The sequence below is a fragment of the Typopeltis vanoorti genome, chromosome 3, assembly GCF_054136105.1.
Source record: "Typopeltis vanoorti isolate ZY-2024b chromosome 3, IOZ_Tvanoo_1.0, whole genome shotgun sequence".
NCBI classification, from domain to species: domain Eukaryota; kingdom Metazoa; phylum Arthropoda; class Arachnida; order Uropygi; family Thelyphonidae; genus Typopeltis; species Typopeltis vanoorti.
The window spans coordinates 97,582,996-97,596,018 of record NC_143551.1 but is presented as its reverse complement, the minus strand read 5'-3'; the positions used below and the strand labels follow the sequence as shown (position 1 = coordinate 97,596,018).

Genomic DNA, 13,023 nt, shown 5'->3' with positions numbered 1-13,023 from the left:
TAAAAGAAAAAGTGTAAAGTATAAGCAAATAAAAAAAAAGGAAGGTAATCTTTAGAAATGTCATAAAATGGTAAAAATAGTAGAAAAACAAAATTTTTGGTCTCAGGACTGGGTTGGATTATTATTTATTAGTGTTATCAGTATTTTATGCTGATTATATTTTATACTGATTGGCCATGGACTGATTCATTAGTATACAGAATAACTGCATTTCTGGAGCAAAACTATTATTATTTGATTATTAAATAATAATATAACTCATCAAATATTATTATTTGCTGAGTCTTTAAATCCATCTTCATGGAGATAAAGCTTCATCACAGGAGATCCACACTAACCACTATTCATACAATGCTTATCATACTTCTCCTTGAACTTATTCCCTGACAATGCTTTTAACAACCACTTCAGATAAACATTCTACCTAGTCCTCTAGTCAACCACACCCTTATATAACTTCCAGGTTATGACCCCTTGTTTTCTCTCTCTTTCTCTCTCTCTCTCCCTCCCTTCCTGACAAGTGTATTGAAAATAAGTCTTTGGTATCAGTCGTATAAAATACCTTTAATAATTATATGTTTGTATCATTTCCCCTGTTTCTTGCCTATCAACTAGTCTTTGAAGTTCAGAGACTTTCAATTATCCTCATTCCAAAGCCATTCTAAAATTTGGTCACTTGCCTCTGGATCCTCTCCATCTACCATATCTTCATCGCTATGAATCCATGAGACAAGATCTGCATGCAGTAGTCCAGATGTGGTCTTATTAAGCTTTTTAAAGGAGAATAATAACCTCCTTAGCCTTGCATGTCAATGTGCTCCTCAATAAGCTGTTTTAAACAGCTTTTCTCTTCACCTTGTCAAATGCTTTTCCAGATCAACAAAACAATCTGATCCTGAAAATCTGACAAACAAAACAAAGAAAATCTGATCCTGAAAACCTCAAATCCAGCTTATCTCCACGTTTCCCTTCCACAGTTTTTATCAGCTATTTCTCAAGTATACTTGCATAAATCTTATAGGAATACTCCCCACCCCCTTAAGGAAATTCCTCTGCAATTCCCACATTCAGTTTTATTTCCCATTTTATAGATGGGTACTATGAGAGCTCTACTCCAATCATTTGGAATTAAACTTCTGACCAGGCCTTCTGAATTATGCAGTGTAGCCACTTTAAAACTTTTATACCTCTGTATTTTCTGGTTGAATATTATCAACTCCAGCTACCTTCCCACATTTCAAGTTCTTAATGACTTTTTTTACTTCAAGTATTGATATGCATTATTAATATGTTTTCTACTACTATTCTGTCACTGCTTTTTTCCTTTAGCAATTTTTCAAAGTAATTACTCCAGATATTTAGAATATCTTTATCTCAGTTTTCATGTCACCATTGTCATCTTTGATTCCTTTTTCACTACTCTTTCCTCCATTTATAAGCTTTTACAATCACCTCCAAAATATTCTGTCATCTTCCTGATGTTTATTTCTATATTTTTACCAGTCTTCCCACCACTTTTGCTTGGTTAGTTTTACACAGTGCTTCACTTTCTTACATTTCTCTCTGTTATTCTCTAAAAGCACAAGCTGATTTCTTCTTCTTTGAGTGCCATCTCCTATCGGAGGTCGGCGACCACCTTGGCAAATTTTAAGCGATTCTCAGCTATTCTGAGCAGTCTCTCAGAGTTCATACCAGTCCACTGTCTGATATCTGCCAGCCAAGATTTTCTTCGTCTTCCTTGTCCTCTTCTTCCATTTATCTTCCCTTTTATAATCAATTGAAGTATCTCATATTTTTCATTACGAAGTAGGTGACCAAGATATGCAGTTTTCCTTCTTTTTATGGTATCTAAAAGTTCACGTGATTTCCCCATTTGTTTCAGTATTTCCTGATTGGACATTTTTGCTGTCCATGGGATTTTTAACATTCGTCTGTATAACCACATCTCAAAGGCTTCAAGTCTTTTTATTGATGTTGTCTTCAAGGTCCAAGTTTCTGCACTGTACAGCAGTACAGACCATACATAGCATTTAACCATGCGTGCTCTAAGTTTAAACTGTGGTTACACAGTGTTGATTTCATCAAGAGAAAATTTTTTCTTGCCATTTCAATTCTAACTTTTATTTCCATTTCTGGATTGCAATCTTCATTTAACCAGCATCCGAGATATTTAAACTTCGCCACTCTTTCTATTTGTTTCCTATTTAAAGAAAGTGCTAAATTAAGAATTGGTTTCTTACTTATGACCATGAATTTAGTTTTGGTGATATTTATTTTTAATCCCATTTTTTCACTCTCTGCATTTATTAGCTCCAAAAGATTTTGAAGATCCTGAATATTGTCAGCCAGAAGAGCTGTATCATCGGCATATCGGATGTTACTGATGATTTCATCATCAGTAACACTAATCCCTTCCTTTCTTCCTTCCAAGACTTTTTGAAATATGGCTTCTGAGTAGATGTTAAAAAGAAGAGGTGACAGCACACATCCTTGCCTTACTCCTCGTTTGATGTTAATGGAGTCTGTAATAATGTCATCAACTTGAACAGATGCCTTTTGGTTCCAATATAAGTTTTCAATGATCCTGATGTCTTTACCATCTAATCCAATTCTTTTTAATAGTACAATCATTTTAGCATGTTAGACTTTGTCAAATGCTTTCTTGAAGTCGATGAAGCAAAAGAATATTACCTTGTTTTGGTCAATACATTTTTGAAATAAGATCTGAGAACAGAAAAGGGCCTCTCTTGTTCCCAAGCCGTTTCTAAAGCCGAATTGGGTATCACTGATGGTGTCTTCACATTTTCTGTATATTCTTTTTTGAATTATTTTCAGAAACATTTTGAGAACGTGACTCATTAGGCTGATCATTCTATAGTCATTGCAAGTTTTCGCATTTACTTTTTTAGGTAGCATGATGAAGGTCGACTGTAACCAGTCTTGAGGGATTATGCCTGTATCGTAGATCTTATTAAATAGCTTTACTAATATGTTAATGTTGTCACCTTCTAATAACTTTACTATTTCTGCCAGTATTCTATCTGGTCCTAGGGCTTTACCATTTTTAGCTGAGTTCAATGCACATTCTACCTCTGATTTTAGAATGCATGGACCTTCCATATGTTCATAAGTATTTTCTGGGTTCTGTCTGTCATCAGTAAAGAGTTCTTCTATATATTTCACCCATTCTTGTATTTTGTCATCCTTTTTGGATATAATTTCTCCCTTTTTGTTTCGAAGGATACAGAATTGTTTTTTCTTATATATACCTGAGGTCTCTTTCATCTTTTTGTGTAGATTAAAATTGTCATGTTTTTCCTGTAGAATTTCTATTTCTTTACATTTTTCATTCATCCAGATTTCTTTTGCTTTTTTGATCTTGTGTTTAATAATTTTCTGAACCTCTGTATATTTTGTTGGATTATGATTTTTATGTGATCTGCGTTGATCCATGAGAGAAAGAATTTCATCAGTCATCCAATCTTTCTTTTTTACTGCTTTATTAGGACATAAGGTATTGGTACATTTCTCTATGAAGACAGATTTCAATTTGTCCCACGATTCATCAACCCTCATGATGTCATCATTCTTGATAGTGCTAGCTCTTGATTCAGATCATCTTGACTCACTTTGCTTCTTATCTCTGTGTTTTTTAATTTTCCCAAATCAAACCTTTTTTGCTGATGTTTCTTAAGCATAGCTTTCACTCTGACTTGTAACTCTGCCACCAGTAGGTTATGATCAGAAGCAATATCTGCACTAGGATAGGTTTTTGTACTCTTTATAAAAAATCGTTGATTAATTAGTAAGTAATCAATTTGGTTTCTGACTATATTCCCATTATTATCTTGTGGTGATCGCCAAGTGTACAATCTTCGAGGTGGTAGCTTAAACCATGTGTTTGTGATTATTAGCTCCTCTTCCTGGCAGAATTGAAAAAGACGGTCATCTCTCTCATTTCTTGTGCCCAGTCCATGTTTGCCAACTACATCTCCACTTCTAACTTTCCCAACTTTAGCATTGAAATCACCCATGATTATGTTAATATCATGCTTTTTTGTATTTTTCATTAGTTCTTTTAATTGATCATAAAATTCTTCAATCTCGGTATCACTCTTGTCAGCAGTAGGGGCATAGACTTGTATAAGATTAACATCTAGTGGTTGTCCTTTCAGTTTTAATAAAATCATCCTATCTGAGTAAGGGATGAAGCTCAACAGTGACTTATTGATCTCTTTGTTTATTATTATTCCAACTCCGTTTTGATGGTTGTTTTCACAATTTCCAGAGTGATACATTGTCATGTCATTGACTTGAGTTTTGCCTGATCCTGGCCACCTAACTTCACTCATTCCTAAAATTCCAATTTCAAGTCTATAAGAACTAGGAACCTGGAATGTCAGAACCTTGTATGAAGCATTTCTTAGCTTAACTGTTTCATACAAGGTTCTGACATTCCAGGTTCCTAGTTTTACTGAGCGCACCATGTTGAGCCCGGAGATTCTTCGCACCCCTGTCCCATTTAAGGGACGCTGATAACTCGGGGCCATTTGTGTAGATTTGCTCGCCATGGTGGTTAGTCTGGAGAGAGAATAGAGCAGTAGTTTCTTCATTTGCTTTCTGCTCTGCAGTATTACAGACGTACACAATAAACTGTATTGCCATCTGCAATTTTCTAATCACAAGCTTTACCGTCATCACGAGACTTCAACCTTGTGTCAGTACTGACAAAGCTGCTTCCCTTTGCCAGAGGATTGAATCCTTTATTTTTCCTTGTAACCCTAGGTAGGGGCCCTAACCGGGTACTGACAGCCGGAGCCAGCTGAGCCCGGGTTGTTTATAGAGGTCTGCTCCTCTGAAGATTCTTCCGCACATTTCACTGTTGGGATACAAATCCTCTTCCACTGATTTGTCCATTGTTCTTCACAGTGGTCCGTTAGCATCCTTGTAGGGAGTGTACCCTACGGACGGTCCCATGTAGTAATTTAGCCAACATAAATGAGTCACCGCTCATAAAACATGTTCGGCGAATGATTAGGACGTGATCACATCAATCGCACTGTAATTGGTTCTTTTGTCATGTGCCGTGACTTTCTGCGGCAGTTTTATTACACACATTTTCGTAATTTTAGGGATTTAATTATATAAAAATAGCAGAATTAAAAAGTTCAAAAAAAACTTGACGGTTTTTCAAAGCAGGATTACCTAAACCAAGCACCTCAACATCGAACATTAACTTCACATTAACTTATTCTCGGTTTTTTCCTCCTCGTTGATCGTCGAGTTTGGTCATCGCATATATTAGTTCCAGCTGAGCCACTTTGTTTTTCGTGTTCACCGGCACAGGTAGTCAATTCACTCTCATGTGGGCTTGAACGTTTACGTTCTTCGGAACTGCCAGATACAGAACTCATGGTATCACACCTAAATAATACGAACCAATCCTTGGAAAAATACCCATGCCGTATAGAGTTTTAAAAATTGCACCACCAATTGTCAAAACATCCACAACAATAAAATACCCACCACAAGCTGATTTACTTGCCATAAACTTTCAGTATGCTTTCATCTTTTCCTTTTTAACTTCCTGAGTCCATCATGGAGGTCTGATTTTTCTATCCTTACAGACAACTCTGCTACTTGCCTCTCTGGCTGAATCAATCAATGTTTTCTTCAAGTGTTTGCCATTTAATCTCTAAGTTTTTTTTTTTTTTCAAACTCATTTTTTCTTGAATAATGTATGTATATTTGAGTCTACAGTTTATCTCTGAAAGCTGCTCAACTTTGATTTGTCTTATACACTCTTCTTTTCAATATGAAATTCAATTTTATTCTGCTCAACACTAAATGGTGATCACTTCTAATTTCAAATTCTCTGTATATTCTTGTGTCCTGAACCAGTTGGAAAACATTGCTATCAACTCTCGGTGGAACCTATGTTTTGAGGAGTGGTTTCTTTGCGTGGAGGGTGGTTGAACTGTGGAATGTATTGCCTGAGAGAGTGGTGAGAGCAAGAATGGTCAATGAGTTCAAGGAGTGGTATGATAGACTTTGTGTTTCTGAAGAAGGCCCTCCCATGATGAGGCTCTTGATTCCATGGAGGCCTGAATAATAATAATAATAACACAAGCAAGAGCCTATTTTTTTCAGTGACGTAAATTAAATTAAGGGGATAATAAATCCCTCATTATTTCAAAGCGGAATAAGAAACTCGAAGATTGAAATCTAAGGGTTTCATGCCGAAAAACGTTCAGCGAGTCCAAATGTAAGTCAACACCTGATAGTACAACACTAGAGCAACTCGGAGCAAAGTTGGAGTAAGTTTCGATCACTGTCCTTAATATTTTCTCACAATGTAAAATGCAGCTCCTAGGAGATGTATTACTGTTTTACATTATGAGTGAAGGTCACTACCCAGACCGGTTTCGACCTTTATTAAGGTCTCATCAGTGAGTAGGTAGACCTGGATAATACCAAGGTTTAAGTGAACAGAACTTACATACTTTACTATATGAATTGCCAGAAAGGTGTACCCATATATGAGGGATTTATTATCCACTTAATTTAATTTACATCGCCGAAAAAAATAGCCTCTCGGCTCTTGATTGTAGTAATAATATATGGGTATACCTTTCTAGCAATTCGTATAGTAAAGTATGTAAGTTCTGTTCATTTAAACCTTGGTATTATCCAGGTCTACCTACTCACTGATGAGACCTCAATAAAGGTCGAAACCGGTCTGGGTAGTGACCTTCACTCATAATGTAAAACAGCAATACATCTCCTGGGAGCTGCATTTTACATTGTGAGAAAATATTAAGGACAGTGATCGAAACTTACTCCACCTTTGCTCTGAGTTGCGCTAGTGTTGTATTACCAGGTGTGTTGACTTACGCTTGGACTCGCCTAAGTTTTTCTTCGGCATGAAACTCTTAGATTTCGATCTTTGAGTTTCTTATTCGGCTTTGAAATAATGAGGGATTTATTATCCCCTTAATTTAATTTATGTCGCCATAAAAAATAGCCTCTTGGCTCTTGATTGTAGTAATAATATATGGGTACACCTTTCTAGCAAGTTCTGGTCACTTAAACCTTGGTATTATCCAGGTCTACCTACTCATTGATGAGACCTCAATAAAGGTCGAAACCGGTTGGAAGCTTGGGTGATGAATGGCAATGCTATAGCCCGTGAAGTTTTAACTGAGGCTTGGCTGTTGCTGTCACCCAGGGCGCCTGTGTGGTGGGGAATGAATGGCAATGCTCATTTGCTCATCTGGAAGTCTTCCAGATGAGAAAATGAGCAGTTCTGCTTGGTGGTGGAGGAGCCTGCCATGGTGTAGAGCCAACTGAGTTTCTGACTTTCTGATCCTGCGGGTCGCTCATTATTAGGTGATCTGGGGGATTTTACGAGTTTTTGGAAAGGTATCCCCACACTTAAACAAAGGGAAACCGGTCTGGGTAAACCTTCACTCATAATGTAAAACAGTAATACATCTCCTAGGATCTGCTTTTATATTGTGAGAAAATATTAAGGACAGTGATCAAAACTTACTCCACCTTTGCTCCGAGTTGCCCTAGTGTTGTACTACCAGGTGATGACTTACGCCTGGACTCGCCAAACGTTCTTTGGCATGAAACTCTTAAATTTCGATCTTCGAGTTTCTTATTTGACTTTGAAATAATGAGGGATTTATTATCCCCTTAATTTAATAATAATAATAATAACAATAACAACTATAACATAGTCAATGAGACTTTGTGCTTATTTCTTGCATCTTCTCTCCATCTGAATTAGTGCACATTTTTATGTTGGAACATTGTGTTAGTAATAACCAGTCCATGTCCTGAACATAAATCTAGCAGGTACTTACATTATTATTAGTTCTGCAATTTTCTCCAAACATTTCTATATGTCTGGTAATCATTTCCTACTGTATTGTTCAGATCTCCAACAAGGACCAACTTTTTCTTTTTTGTTGTTCAAGTTCTTAATGACTTTTTTTACTTCAAGTATTGATATGCATTATTAATATGTTTTCACTACTATTCTGTGTTAGCTACTTTATTTAAGGCTTTGAAAAATTCCTCCACTTCTTCCTTAGCAGATCCTTGTGCAGGACCATAGGCACAAAAAATTCTTATTTCCAGTTTCCCATTCTGATATCTGCCCACATCATTCTACTTGATATTGCTGCAACATCTTTTCCTACAAATTCTTATGTTATGCTGCTTTAAACTTGCTCCTCAGTTTGTTATAATCATCTATTTTGTAATTTTACAATTTTTTTTTTACATTTGACATTGGTAGATGCCGTACCTCGCATGGTTTTGGCAATGATGTCTTCTGCTAGAATAAATGGTAGGGTCGCAGATTCCCTTTCCTCACAAAGTTTGTAGGACAATCACAAACATCCATGCTCATGGTGGGATTCGAACCTACGGCCTCTTGGCTAGAGAAAGGACACACTAACCATCTACTTTTTAACTGAAAATTCTGCATGTCTGGCAGTCTTCCAGATCAAGACCTTGTGCCATCACCAGATCCAGCCCATTTGAAGCTTGAGTCCTCTCTTTTATAAGTTGTCTCAGATAATTATCTCTTTCCAGCTATATAGATTCCATCTCTTTCTCTCCTTGTGATTGTTCTTCTTTCCAATCTATGTCCATATAGTTGAAGTCCCCACAATAATTACATTGTGTTAATTTCCCAATGCATGTCATCCTCATTCTCACTTATACCCGCTAGCAGCAGCAATGAACTATGCAGTCTATTTCATCCTGTTGATCTCTATCTCATATCAGATAGCCTTAAATGAACTGACCTCTGTGTCCCTGTCCTCATGATATACCTCTATTCTTTTTAGTTTCAATTAGTTTGTTGTCTACCCCAACTCTCACAGTTATAGCATTAGTTATAACTTTTGGTCAAGTTGAACTAATGAATGACAAAAACTCCTCTCCCATATTTCAGATACTTCTGGTATTAGATATATAAACTGCAATACCCTTCATTTTAAAAATTTATGGCATTTACAACCATGTTAAAAAAACCTTTTTTATTATCATGTTTTGATCTTCACATCAAGATCATTATCTGGAGCATACATCAATATACAAGACAAGCTGAGTTAGATTATTAACTGTAAGCTAAAGAAACAACGATTTGATCACATGTTATTCTACTGGCATGACCTCTAGTGAAAAAAAAAAAATTTACATCAAGCTAAATTCTATTTACGACGACAGGAATGACATTCTTTCAGATGGTTTTCTTTCAGAAACAATGATGTCCTATTTTTAGTATTACAATTCTTATTTTTGCTTTTAAGATACTGGATTTTCTACAGTCCTGTTTACAGTTGTTCTTAGTGAGGAATATTCTGTGGGTTTGAATATATACCTTCCATATGTTTGGGATTTTTAGACCACCATTATTGTTCAGATTGGGGTGGTTGATAATAATCTCACATGCTTCCTTAAATTTCCGTTCATACCATGTTTTAGTGCTATGCAGACAGCTAGTACTTTTCCAGTCAACTCTGTGTAAGGAATTCAGGGCATGATCAGAAAGGCCAGCTTCACCATAATTATTATATTTAATGTGTCGTTTATGTTCTTTTTGTCTGATAGGAATTGTGCATCCTGTTTCTCCTTATATATGGTATACTCCAGAGTTGGCTAGTGGACGGAGTGGGTCTTTGGATGAGTTGAGTAAGCTTTTTAATTTTGCAGGTTGTTTAAAGGTGGCTTTGAGGTTGTATTTTCGTAGTACTCTTTTGTCTGATGTTCCTTCTTGTAGGGAATGGTTATAGTTTTACTGTAGTCTGGTTTGTCTTTGTTTTTTATTGAGGTTTTGTAGAGAATTTTGTTAATAGTGTTTTGGCTGTATCCGTTTTCTTGGAAAGTATTAAAGATAATTTTAAATTCGTCTTTTAGTGCCTGTTTGTTGGAACAGATCATCTGCGCTCTGTTTTTTAACGTGTTGATGACACCTAGTTTTTGTGTTGGGTGGTGGTAGGAGTTTATGTGTATATATTGTCCCGTATGTGTAGGTTTCCAGTAAACAGGGAAGGAAAGATTGCTAGAGGGAATATGTGTGACAAGTGTATCCAGAAACGGAAGTATGTTGTGTTTTTCAATTTCAATTGTATGTGTTTGTGTTGTTTGTTTAGGTGGCTAAGGAATGTGTCTAATGTCTGGCGGCCATGGGATCAGATCACAAAAACATTGTCAACGTATCTAAGTCAGACTTTGGGTTTTAAAGGGGAAGAACCTAAGGCAAGTTGCTCAAAATGTTCCATGTAAAAGTTAGCAATGGGGGAGGGTAATGGCGAGCCCATGGCTGTGCCTTCTTTTTGTAAGTAGAAGGTGTTTTGCCATACAAAATGACCCGACCGTAATACATGCGCAAAGAGCGCCGTGATATCTGGAGGGAATTAGTTCTGTAGGAAAAGGATTGTGTCATTGATTGGGACATTCGTGAAGAGGGCAGAGACATCAAAACTGACTAATAAATCATCTTTTTCTAATGTAATGTCTTTGATGGTGTTTATGAAGTGTTGTGTGTTTTTGATATAGGAGGGGGAATGACCTACCAACTCCTTGAGTGTTGCCACTAATTTTTTAGCTAAGTGATATGTCAGGCTATCAATTCCTTTAACTATAGGTGTTAACGGTGTGTATTTTCTTTGTGAATTTTTGGTAGCCCGTAAATTCTTGGGGAGCACACACGTAGTGAAGAAATAGTTTTTTTACCGTATCTTCGGGCCAAGTGGTAATTGACTTAAGTAGTTTCTCTGTCCTGTGTTTTATTCTGTTGGGTGGGTTGTAGTTAACTAATTTGTATGTGTTATTGTCAGAGACCAGCAGATTCATTTTTTCTACGTAAGTGGTACAGTTTAAAATAACGGTGGCATTTCCTTTATCGGCTCTGGTTATTACTATGTTCGGATTTGTTTTAAGTGATTTTATTGCTGTTAATTCGTGTTGCTTGTTATTGTTTTGTTATGATTTAAAGTGTTGGCAATTTCTAAACGTATTTTGTCTGCTATGTTATTAGGGATGAATCTTAGGCCTCTTTCAATATTACACATAAATTCAAGTTTGTTTATTGATTTCGGTGCTATAGCAAAATTTAAACCTTTGTCAAGTATAGAGATTTCATCTTTGTTTAGAGCGTGGTTAGATAAGTTGACCATGTTATCGATACCTGTGAGTGATTGGCGGCTCCTGTTGTTTCTTGCTTCTGGTTGGTTGTTGTTGTTATTGTTGTTCACTGTGGCAAACTTTGACTATGGCGGCTGGTTTTGTCGTTCTTTTCGTCTTTCGAATTTGGAAATTAGGTTTCCTTTTTTCATTTACGTAGCTTGAAAGTTCAGTTTTTTCTTTTAGTAGCTGGTTTTGTGTAGCGGCTAGGTTCTTTCTGATAGCTTGGATCTGCTCACTGAGAAGTGCTTTCTCCATACGGTGGTATATTCATTGCGCTTTTGTTGAGGTGAATTTTCTCTTTAGCCTGATGCAATTAGGAGTGATATTGCTGTCCCTACACTGTTTTAAAAAAGCCAGTCAATTGATCAAATTTGAAACTTAAATCTTCAGCTTACCGTATTAATTGCATCGCTTGTGGGTCGAATCTCCATGAATTATTGCAATCCTTTCTTTTAGAGTTACACAGTGATCAGCATTCATTTAAAAAATTTATGGAATTTACAACCGTGTTAAAAAAACCTTTTTTTATTATCCCGATGTTTCGATCTTCACATCAAGATCATCATCTGGAGCATACCTCAATATATAAGACAAGCTGAGTTACATTATTAACTTTAAAACCCAAAGTCTGGCTTAGATACGTTAATGATGTTTTCGTGATCCCATGGCCGCCAGACATTAGACACATTCCTTAGCCACCTAAACAAACAACACAAACGCATACAATTCACAATTGAAATTGAAAAACACAACATACTTCCGTTTCTGGATACACTTGTCAACGTCTTTCCTCTGGCAATCTTTCCTTCACTGTTTATTTACCGGAAACCGACACATATGGGACAACATATACACATAAACTCCTACCACCACCCAACACAAAAACTAGGTGTCATCAACACGCTAAAAAACAGGGCGTAGATGATCTGTTCCAATGAACAGACACTAAAAGACAAATTTAAAATTATCTTTAATACTTTTCAAAAAAACAGATACAGCCAAAACACTATTAACAAAATTCTCTACAAAACCTCAATAAAAAACAAAGACAAACCAGACTACAGTAAAACTATAACCATTCCCTACAAGTTCCCTAAAGGAACATTAGACAAAAGAGTACTACGAAAATACAACCTCAAAGCCACCCTTTAAACCACCTGCAAAATTAAAAAGCTTATTCAACTCATCCAAAGACCCACTCCCTCCACTAGTCCATCCTGGAGTATACCGGATTTATTGTACTTGCAACATACCATATATAGGAGAAACAGGACGCACAATTCCTATCAGACAAAAAGAACATAAACGACACATTAAATATAATAATTATGGTGAAGCTGGCCTTTCTGATCATGCCCTGAATTCCTTACACAGAGTTGACTGGAAAAGCCCTAGCTGTCTACATAGCACTAAAACATGGTATGAACAGAAATTTAAGGAAGCATGTGAGATTATTGTCAACCACCCCAATCTGAACAATAATGGTGGTCTAAAAATCCCAAACCTATGGAAGGCATATATTCGAACCCACAGAACGTTCCTCACTAAGAACAACTGTAAACAGGACTGTAGAAAATCAAGTATCTTAAAAGCAAAAATAAGAATTGTAATACTAAAAATAGGACATCATTGTTTCTGAAGGAAAACCATCTGAAAGAATGTTTATTCCTGTCGTCGTAAATAGAATTTAGCTTGATGTAAATTTTTTTTTTTCACTAGAGGTCATGCCAGTAGAATAACATGTGATCAAATCATTGTTTCTTTAGCTTACAGTTAATAATCTAACTCAGCTTGTCTTGTATATTGATGTATGCT

The 13,023-nt window shown here is 36.3% G+C and overlaps 1 protein-coding gene across 1 annotated transcript in view; it reads right to left on the bottom strand.

The window, feature by feature from the left end:
* LOC150108407 (reelin-like) overlaps window positions 1-13,023 on the bottom strand; it is a 920,570-nt gene that overhangs the window by 57,042 nt on the left and 850,505 nt on the right. The window lies entirely within an intron of this gene.